This window comes from Aphis gossypii, chromosome X (assembly GCF_020184175.1).
Source record: "Aphis gossypii isolate Hap1 chromosome X, ASM2018417v2, whole genome shotgun sequence".
Classification (NCBI taxonomy): domain Eukaryota; kingdom Metazoa; phylum Arthropoda; class Insecta; order Hemiptera; family Aphididae; genus Aphis; species Aphis gossypii.
This window is the reverse complement of record NC_065533.1, coordinates 41,116,308-41,128,622: the sequence shown is the minus strand read 5'-3', so window position 1 is coordinate 41,128,622 and position 12,315 is coordinate 41,116,308. Positions and strand designations below refer to the sequence as shown.

At 31.7% G+C, this 12,315-nt stretch overlaps 1 long non-coding RNA gene across 1 annotated transcript; it reads left to right on the top strand.

Moving 5' to 3' along the window:
• Positions 1-10,051: 10,051 nt before the first annotated feature.
• On the top strand, positions 10,052-11,105 carry LOC126552902 (uncharacterized). The gene is made up of 3 exons (XR_007606355.1): positions 10,052-10,278; positions 10,736-10,854; positions 10,934-11,105. It is a non-coding gene; the product is annotated as an uncharacterized LOC126552902 (long non-coding RNA).
• The last annotated feature ends 1,210 nt before the right edge of the window (positions 11,106-12,315 follow it).

Genomic DNA, 12,315 nt, shown 5'->3' with positions numbered 1-12,315 from the left:
TTTTTGTGTCGCTCGCATCGTCGGGGGCGGAGCCAAGGACGACGGAGGCCTTTGTGCGACCAACATATAATTTTCACATCACCTGGGACGACCTGGCCTCGACAATGGCCAAGGCAAGGTGTTTGTCGTCGTTCATTGTTCGGGCGATGCACACACACACGCGAGAGGTTCTGTTTTTACATCGTGCCGTGTGTGTCTCCAAAGGCGCGCATACCTACCACATGACGTGTCGCATTATATGGTCGGCGGCCGTCGGCAGGGTGTATACTTACATTTTTTTCTCTTTCTCTCGGTGATTTTTTTTCCGTGATCAACGCCCACAGGAAACAACACGTTTGCCGCCGCGAACTGCTGCGTCGGGACTATACTGCTACAAACAGAAAACTCCGCCACCTCCGTCACCTCTTCTGCAGCGTGCTCCTGTCCGTACATTACACTTTTATGCGAGTACTAGGTATTATAGGCCGTACGAACGGGAACACCGCGGTGTAAAACAAACCAGACATTGTGGCACGTCCATTATACCTACGACGTCGCGGGTACCCACGGTTGTCGCTTGCCTACCCGTTGGGTTTTCGTAGAATATGAATAAATATAAAATTCATGAAATATTACGCTGTATATTGTTACATAATATATTATATATGTGGACGTATATCGTGTTCACGATCTGCGTGTACTGTGTAGTTAAAATCGCGAGAAGAATGTGCGACGTCCCGCACAGTTAGCGCTGATTATACGAGAAAACCGATTTTTTCAATCGACCACCCCGCGCTATACCATCTGCGATTATTCTTTTTGACGTACCTACATATTATTAATTTATGCTACGTCTCGATATTCGAGCGCGCAGTCGTGATATTATAATGTTAACGATTACTTTTAACTGATAATATATAATGCTCGATTAGTTACATATACCTGTACGTACATACTACGTGGGTTTAACGTCTTTATAGTTAATACACGCGGATAACTCGATTTAAAAAAAATTTTAATTCAAAATCATTGCTATTGTAACTACATAACTCACCAAGTGTTGCAAATTAACACGTACGTGTTGATTTTAAAACTGTGTTTTATTCGTGTCAAAGCTCGGTTAACGTATTTATATACAATTTAAGTGTAATCATTTTTTTAAGTGTAAATCATACATTCGATTGATTTTGTGTTATTTAAGTTGTTTATTTACAAAATTTAGGTACAGGTACATGTTTTATATTTTTTTCAATTTATGAAATTAGTTGGCATTTTGCTAGAGAAATTCTCTAAATTACATCATGCATTTTCGTCCACTTTTTAGTGTTTTGATATTTCAGTGTCACAGATTTAGAGTTGATTTCGCAGTAGAAATTTTCAACGGCATTAAAAATAAATATTATCAATCCGTAACGAATGATATAGGTATAGTAGGTACACACGAATGTGATTAAAATAATTTGGAAAAAAATTTGCCTTTTTCACCTTGACATTTTCCAAAATTCTTTATTGTTACAGAATATTATGCGCTTATACTTCGAATTAAAACACTCAAAACGTATAGTGATAGTTACAACAATAAAATCGACTTAGTGCTATTTAGAATAATATACGTATATAATATATATATACATATAATCAGCTACCAACTGTAAAAGACAAACTCAATTATACTCAATACGGTAACAATAAAGCACTCGGACGGTTTTATGTGTGTTTCGAATAAACACTGGAAACGTTATATTATAAACTCGAATCAACCTACAACCTGTAGGTCGGTATACATATAATATACGCCGTACCTAATACATATATACTCCCTTCTATTATAATGTGTGAATCTTTTGATGTGAGAAAAATCGTCGAGTCACTGTCCACTACACAGCGTGCACCATTGCCCATAAAATATATAACAATATACGGTGTACAATACGTATAACAATACAGATCCGGTGTATCCATTATAGCAGGTCAGTTCTCGGAATCACGCAGGGACGACAGGAACAATAGTGCAGTTGTAGGTATCTCCTGTACGTACACGAATAAGGCGCACAAGAGATTTCAACAGGCGTCAGGCATTTCACCGTGTATAATACGTTTTATTATATATAGTTACAATGCGATATATTGTCATCCGACGTTTTGGTGGGTAAATTGGATAGATCCCGACCGACTTGAGGCGTCGTACGTGGTATTTTCTGTCTGTAAATATAATGGTCTTATATTATTATTATTATTATTTTTCATACAATTCTAAGTGGATTAAACACTATAAAGCAATCGTTCTTTCAACAAGTCACAATTGGCGGCGGATTATCGATTCCATCGGAATCGTCCGTTTTATTATGGGACATAAAAATAATAATTAATTATATCGACGAACGTGCACAAATAAACACTAAACATATTATAGAAATGTATTTCACTTTTACGATATTTTGAATTCGAAGAAAATGTCTTTGAGTAAACTTCAACAATACATATAATCCTATGGTGGGTTAGAAAAAAAGGTTTGTAACAATTACAGTAGGTATTAAAAATTGAGTATAACCAAAAACACACAAAATGTTCACTAACGATATTCTCTAACATAAATATAATATATCTGACACAAGTGACAAAACTACAAGATCTTTCACGGGTAGGTAATAAGTAATAGCTTGCACTTACTGCAGGATCATATTTTAACGAAAATAAATAAATTACTACTTGTTATATAAAAACTAATAACGTTTTTTAAAATAAAAAAGTCAAACACTTTCATTGTCTTGCGTAGGTCTTAGGTTTTATATGATGTATTTACTAGGTTATTTACTAGGTTATGTATATGTACCTATAGTAATTTTCGTTGATTTGGAATACAAAATAAAATCTTTAACACAACTTTATAGTATAATATAAAACACAATCAAGATATACAATTTCTACATTTCAATTAGTGTAAAAAATTATCAATTCTCTCCATATTATAGTAGTAGGTTCTCTTGATTATACAGTAAACTATTGTGTTGTAAATGTATAATACTAAAATGTTTACAACACAAATATGAAGTATTATGGCATGGCATACGTAGGAAAATATATGATCTATAACTATCATTTTGTATATTTTTGGACTATAATTATACTGTAATAAGTTTTTGAGATTTTAAAGTGTAACATTTTTAAAGAAATTATAAAAATTTGAATTGTTCACAGTTTTTTTCGATCGTCAACCGAATTATTGCTTTATCATAAACTATAAAGTGCTTGACAGTTGACTTTAAGAATTGAATAATATTATACTATACTTATTAAGCATCGTCGTCATTACAATATTGTTCGCTCGTGTACAAATGTCGCTGACAATAATAAACGAAGGAAGGTATGAAAATAAATCTTACAATGTACCCGTTATACAATATATAGTTACGCCTTTGCAGCCTTTCGAAATAATGTTATAATCCGGGGCTTTTTGTCCCAACCCGCCCTCGTCCGCGCGATGCACATGTGTGTAACGGTCATGCACTACTTGTGTTGACAAAGACTAATGTCTTAAACAATAATGCACCGTTGAAATAACAACTTTTAACATATCGCACAATATAAATCCACATATTAAATATAACATAATGTAATGTCATATAAAATGTTCGTAACCGAGTTTAGCAAAGTCGCTCAAGTTTTAACAGTCTATTGGTTATAAACTATAGTCGGGGAGACGACGTTCGATTAAAAGTGCTGACTCACTGACGATGATTTAGGTTTTATAACTTATATTATATTATTACTGCACGGCGTTTGGGTTTCTATACCACTCGGTTAAGTGGGTATAATAAGAATTTCAAAAACTCCAAAAATGTGATTATTAAAAGGGCCGCGTGTTGTGCGAGACAATACAGTATGACGGCGATGATAATAGTAGTAATGATAATAATAATAAGTCGGTGCCTCCTTTAACGTCTTATTTTTTAACGATTTTTGTGTATCATCCGAAATGGCAGGCAGAACATTAAAGACTATCGACGAGTGCCATACCTATATTATAATGCGCATGATTATGTGAATGTACACTAAACGTCAACACGTCAAACAAAACGTATATTCATCAAAACATGCTTTATACTATGTCTATAGACAATGAGCGCGGTTGAAACTCGATCTAGCGATTTTATTACGATTGAACGATTCTGAAATATGATTATGATAACCGTTATTTTACTACTGCAGTATAATATTATTTTGATTATCCTATAATCGTTCAGTTCTCCTAGTAAATTTGATAAATTCAATATAATGTTAGGTATTAGGTATTACACGTTATTGGTAAGTGATTTTTAGTTTATTCTATTGTTGTACGTCCTGTTGTACAGCAATATTGTGCTTACTCCGACTAAAACGCGTCCGAGTTGACGTATCCCTCATAACGAGGCAATATTCGGAAGGAATATAATTCACAGTTCGTATTCACATTTTTCCGAATAAATCAAAACGCGAATGAAATGTATAATGATTTATGCTATAGAGAATAGTATAAAGAAAAGAAAAAAACTCATTGTTGCGATTTACAAATACACGCATTGTATTCAAGCCAGGTGTTGGCAAACTGCTCTGATATAATATACATTCGACTGGCCAATACTGCATTTGTTTACAATTTTTTTTTTTACATTTATTTAAATATAGATTTATTTCAATCTCGTGACACTGAAAATTTGAATTTGATTTTTTTTTTTTTGCATAAAATAATAATAATACCGTGAACCTCTATGCCCCCGTCATAATTCATAACCGAGTTTGAATTCGAATACAATCGTTTTTTCAAAACGATCGAATAAGACGCGTACTCGTCAAAATATCGCCGCTTCGTCCTCTCGTCCCGCTATGACCACTGCGCTGTTGTCGTCCCGACGAAATCATTTGACCGCCATCGCCACCGTGCTGTTGCAGCACTCGCACTTTGGACGGCGAACGGGCTCGAACTCGAGACTCACATTATTATTATACGATAGTATTAAAATAATATATACCTATACATAGGACGTATAATAATATGTCGTAGGTACCTACGTTTAATAATAATAATAATAATAATATATAGCAGTCGACTGCGCAGATGGCCACTAAAAATACAAGAAAAATAAACCGTAGGAGGAAGAGGGCCGCGTACAATGGCCGTCGACAATCGGAAAACACTGCACACGGGATATACATATTTATACTTATATATATATATATATATGCATGTGCATGTGCGACAATACTCGCCGGGTGCGTGTGTATAGGTACGCGAGTGTGTATGATATATACATAGGCGACACACAAGATATTGTACGTGTGCACAATAATAATAATAATAGCGGTCCGATTGATTCACAAAAGAATATTTCGCGGAGGGCGAACGGTCGCACAAAAGAATTCGAACGGCGGCGCGGGGAGTATATAATAATAATAATAATAATAAATGCAGCGAGTCCATCCCGCCCGCCTTAACGCGCACACATCACCTCCTCTCAGCGACGGTCTCGCGCGATTTCTCTCTCCCGAAGAGTTGTTCGGTCCGGTGTAATAATAATACGTTGTACATTATAATAATATGATACCTACGACAGACTCGTGCGCGTCGAAAACGTATGAGCAGCGATTTAATGTTATTTTTTTTTCACTCCTGTACGTCCCTATTATAATATTCTGTCGTGCAGGAGTCATGACGACGGTATATTATTATTATCTTATCGTCTGCCGAAAATGCGGTTGGTCGATGGCGAGTGCTACTCGACGATTTTGGGTAGATTGAATATTATGAGTGTTGTGTACTCGATCGTTCTGACCCCCTTTTAATCGCGGGTTTTGAGTACCGAGACTTTACGAGACTCGGTGGATCATTACTTACCCTAGCTGGTTGGACGGTTTCGTGCGAGCTACACGAAATAAGTTGTAAATTTCGACGTACCCGAACAAATTTTGGTGTAACGAGTCCGATAAAAAAGCGTCCCTGCAGACAGAGACAAAAAAGAGTTGAAGACCGAAAAGAGATCGATCCCGGTCGTGTTATACCAAAATGTGTTAGACCTTATGTCTTATGCCTGTAATTGTACCGACTATCGTATTTGAGTTCGTCGTGGAATTAATTTGAAACGACTATCTTATATTTTTAATTTAATTTTTTTTTTACATAAATATTTTTATAATTTTAAACTTCAAAGTTTTAAAAAATCTAATTTTGAAGGGTTTTCCAAGAGTTAAGTTTCAAAAAAGTTATTTTAAAGTAAACTTCACTTGTTGGATGCTCATGCTCACAGAGCTTTGCTAAACGATTATTCCACCCTTCAGACACATTATATTTTGTTCGGTGCCCCCCTACTAAAGTGATTGTACGAACTTAACGAAATAGGCCATGAAAATATAAATGAACATTTTTTTTATCCCGCGATAAAGACATTTATTTACCAAATATTGTTAGTACAATTTTTCCATCAGGTCTTTGAGACATAGAAGTTTAAATGTTACACTTCAGTACATTCCAAGCATATTTTTCTTTCAAAAATGATTTTGTAAGAATCATTATCAAAATGTCTTGAAAAACAAAATTATATAATAAAAAGGTAGAGGTAAATTATTTACGTGTAATTTCAAACTTATTAAGATAAATATAACTTCTTAATAATTTTTTACCTGAATGATTTTTGTAGATATAAAATGAATTAGAAAAAAATAAAATATATAGAATTGAGACCTAAACATATAAAGTCTAAAAACCATATTAATCACAGATTATATTTATCCTTTTTTATTTTATAATTCGTTTAAATTGACCGAGTAATACCTAAGTATTTTATAATTATTATACATACTATCGAATTTCAATATAGATACTTCATGTCTTTAATATTACAGTAAACACTAACACACGGTCTACGAAAATGCCAAAAAGAAACTAATATACGGTCAACGCCGTGTCGGGACAGTTAGTAATATATACTCACAAAATATATAAAATATGATTTATTTGTGCATATTATATTATTGATTCGTTACATATTTTAAATTTTAAAGATGTACATAACATGATGATAATTTAAACATGCTTTTGGTCATCCTTTAATTGATGCAATGTTAAATTTAAAGAAAAAAAATATATCACATTAAAAAAAAAATTAAATTAATCTATAAATCACTATTTGATATTTTTTGTATTAAGCTTTTTTATTATTGGATAATATAGTGTCCGTTGAATATTTATAGTGTAATAATATTTTTAATACTATTTTTTGAATATTTTTATCTGATTTAAAATCGTGTAAAAAACCGTTTGTATAAGTTAATATACGTAATAATGTTGTATTACATTTTCTTCGATCGAAAGGAAAATTAGGAAATAGTTTATTCCACATATTCTCTAGATATAATGTATAGTTTATTAAAATATAAATAAATAAAAATGTTATAAACATTTCATACAAAAATAGCTGCAAATTTAGTGTAAGTACGCAGAATTTTCTTCTTTTTTTCTTTGTCAAAATTATTACTACTGCAGCAATATCACTGTTTGTTTTGGCAATAACTCTTTTTACAAACTCTTCGTGCAATTTATTTTAAATGACACGAACAATTGTGATTGAAACCGTGTATTGTTTGTACTATACCTACGTATCATGAGTAAAAACAGTGTATGAAACGTTAACAAATCAAATGCTATACAAATAATTTTGATTGAAATCGTTATTGCTTTTTATCTCAAAAACGCATCTGTGCATACAATGGCTCGGAATAAAGTCGAAACACAATATGATGATGATGTCTTGTACTCTTGTGCCGTACAACAAGGCTTTCAATTGTATGCCAGTATAAGAGTGTATATGACGCATTGTTTATTATACTTATTTTGCAATGAGTAGGAACATTATTCAATTAGTGTGCAGCAAACAAATTTTAAAACCGTCGTTTTATTTTAATGAATGTTGTTATTTATATAATAACAAATGTTATATTATAGAAGAAACATTTTATTATAGTTAATTAATTCATTTTAGTTTTCCAAATTTCTCCACAACACGGTAACATGGTTTTTCATTCCATTGCCATCATAATCGTACGCATAAGAAATGGTGAAAATGGTGAAGTTTGAAAAAAATTGAGTATAAAAGGCGACAAAACGTATTTTTGTAGGACTGTACGATGTCCCGAGTTATTTTAACTTGATGCCACAGGTTAATATTTTTACTACTATTAGTACACATTTTTCCATCATAATATGTATACGAATATGAACTGCTAGTATTTTGTACATTATAAATAACATACTTTTTTTACAATAGAGGAACTAGAATTTAAAATGTCTTTATTTTAGATTTTCATATCCGGCCACCAGAATTTACTGTGGTGAGTAGCTATGTGCAGAATATTGTGAAACTAAGATGTAGTGTCGTTGGACTTGGTTAATCAACTCAACTGGTTAACGAAACAATCGAGTACCGAAACGATTTTCAAATTTTGAGCACTTAAATAATGGTATGTAAAAAAAAAAAAAAACGTGCAAGGGTACGAGCTAAACACACTGAAAATGGACTATCAATTGAACCACTTGACGTGGACTTTTAGCCGGCAACAATGACGACGACGACGACGACGACGATTATAATAACGGTTAGAATGGTCGTTGAACACGGGAGCTGGACAGACAAGGTCTCGTCGTTTAAGTACTGCTACGTATATCTCTCTATATATTATATAAAAGTCGACGAGAAATTTAATCGGCGGCCGAGTGTTTATTCTATTATATTATACGATTATTATTATATTATACACGCGAGATTGTCTCGTGTACGTGTGTACAATAGTGTGGCATATAGGTAATAATAATATGGCCCCACTGCTACTATTTACGCGCATAGGGGGCCATTGTTTATTTAATTTAACGCACTTATTATATTCGTATTACCACACCACTTTGCGTGTACAATATAATATAATAATAATAATAATATTAAAATATATATCAGACACGACAGTGTGTTATAACATAATGTTTATCGTACACCTTTTGACTTTCGTCGAATTAATATTTTCCTTTCAATTCGTCTATTACACAACACGCAAAGTGCTACCCGTCGAATTATATATTATAATATCATCAGTTTTGTTAAAACGTATAATAGTATAATATCTGTTTGTGTGGTGCTATCCGCGTGAACAAGGCCTGTCCGATGCCGGTGGGTCGGTAGTTTCTAATTTCTGTGTACCAATAAATTATAATTTCTTTTCTACTAAAATCATCGGACTCGTGTAATTAAATACGTTGGTATCTAAGTATGATAAGCAATTTTTTTTTAAATAGTTCAATCTATAGACGATTTTACGCGAAAAAACGGATAACGGTTCGATGGCTGTCTGGCAACGTTTGATGATAGGTAGTAGGTACATAGGTACAGACTTGAAAAAAATTCGAAAAATTATCATTATTTTAACAATTATAACCTGAAGTAAATTAATCACAACTATTTAACAATTAAAAATATGTGTTGATGTTATGAAAACCTGTATTTTGTTATAATTGCATTTGAAAAGTTAAAAATATATTCTTTTCATAGAGGTATACCAATTTTTAGCGATTCGGCATTTTCAAATGTTATATAAACTAATAAATTGCGCTAAATAATAGCTGTTATTCATTTAAAACACTAATATGTGAGTACAATTGATATATTTATTATAATATTCCGGACAACTAATGTTAAAAAACTTCAAAGAAAAAGTTGTGTATTGCAAAAACGTATACCTACGGGTGAAGTGAAAATTCTTTCGGAAAAATGAAAAATTGATCACAAAATTTAAATTTGAATGCCGATATATCGACGAACGAAAATTATAATAATTATGCTACATTCTTCGTTGGTACAAAGATGATAACAATAATTTATATTACTTTTAGATACTTATTTTTATTGAGCCACCTCCCCCCCATGTTAGTTAGGTTGATTAAATACAGTCAGACGAAATTTAACGTTACCATGGCAACGTCTGTCTTATTTTAATTTTATGACTCAAGAAATCTATTGGTTTTTTTTTACTTTACTCTCCTTATAGACTTTAACAAAAACATACAATAATGAAAACTTTTTTATTATAAATATAATAAAAATAAATAATACCTATTTATATTATAACTTATACGCAATTATTTAGTAGTATTATCATTGGGTTACCCTATATTATTTATAAGCTAAGCAGTATATTAAGCAGTGAAATGATCCAATTAAGCCCATAAAATAATGGTCAGCAACAACAAAACCTTGGTTTTCAACTTTATTTACTCTACAGGTATCATTGAAATTAATACTCGTGCATGATTGTTATATTATAATGAAGTTTCATAAAAATCCCCATATAGGACAAAACTAACTTCAAATAAGCTATTAACATTTTAAATGAGAGAATATTATTTGTTTTTTTTTTTAAAGTATATGATATTTAATTTAAGTTAATGTCATTTAGCTATCAATAATTGTTGATTATAAACTATTGAAAGCAAGTTTAAATTTTAATAAATCGTATGAAGTTAAGTATGAAATTTGTAATTTTATTGAGGTCATATTTATAATGTAACTTACACTCATAAGTATATTCATATGTACTCATTTTTATATTATCGTATATTATGTACTGTACTTGAGCCTCCCCCCCCCTTATGGGCGTTTATTTATTAATAAATAAATAAAAATCACTATACAATGACATCATACGTGACCCGAAGTAACGAAAATGTTTTACTTTACAGCATATAATACTATGGAAATTAAATACAGCAGAGACGCGTTATAACCATGGGCACGCATCGTCCGCGGGACAAACAACGGCGTCGTTTACACCGCTTAATCCCGCGATTCTGTGATCTGGGTAAGTATACCCATACACGACGAATAATAAATAATATATTATATGTGTCTTATAATAATATCATTGTTTGCACTTGCAGTCGTTCATTCATAGGTATCTGGATAAGTATGCCCACCTGTAGTGATACAATAAGAATATATAAAAGGGATGTGATGGTTCGCGTTTCCGAATAAATTTACTTAACTCGTGTAAAAATGCGCTTATTTCTGATTTGTGCGTACCTATACTATGTTATATAATAAAACGTGTATTTTGTGTTATATTTCGTTTCATTTATACCTAGGTGTTATTCATTTTGGTTTTCGGTCAAAATAATATCCAAACCAAAATTTTTATTTTTCTCTAACGATTTTACGTTAGTATTGCCTTATAGGCATAAGTTAATAGTTAAAATAACAATAATCATCAGTGACACAGTCATCATAGTGTTTTTTTGTAATGATAGGTATACTATTCTCGGCCGTATTCATACTAAAAACATGATCATTATAAATATAATTATGATATCAATATGTCATGTTATGGTTTTTTAAGTTTTATTTCATAGTGTTTATTATTAATATATATAGCTTGATAACTACAGTGGACTAACCCTACAAGTTAAATATTTAAATAAAAACTAAAAGACTCCATTAAAAGATCTCGGCTACGTGCCAATAACCTACGATAGGTATATAATCAAAGCTTCACATGCTCAGCTCACGACTGTGCGTGTATCTTACGATAGTATGTGTGTAACACGTAAATGGTAACTATTTCAGGGCTCAAAACTCTATGAAAACCATATTTCTAAAAACAAATGTATTTTAAAAATCGAATTCAATACTACTGTGTTTTGTAAAATTTGTTTGTAGGATTTTTATTTGCATATAACAGTAATAGAACACGTAGTAAGTATTTTTATCATCAGGTACTGACAATTTTGATAAACCAATAAAATTGGCTTGATATTAATTTACTATTTAGGATAGGTACTTGAATGATTAAAGATTAAAGCAAAAATACAACAAGAACATATAACTGTAGAGATTAAAATAATAGTTGTTGAACTGCAGATTACCATTGGTCATCAAACATAATGCTTAAAAATAAATTGAAACATATCTATTTTGATTAATACAATATATATGATGAGAGGGATATTCCCAATTTATTGAATACTATTAGAAAATTGTACTTAATTGACTATAACAACATTTCAAAACCATTGTTCCACTATTAAATTATATTATTTAAATAAATGTGCAAAAAAAAAAAAACGCAATTTTTCTAAGTCTCCAGTTTTAGATATTTAATCCGTGGTGGGTATTTTGACATAGAATATTATCATTTATTTTGTATCTTTTGTATGTGCAGATATTTTGAATTTTTCGATTTTTTCAGATCGCGTATACAATATGTTTTATTCGTTTTTTGTATACACTATTATGCCCGTACGGTCGTTTGTTCGCAGCAAGCTGT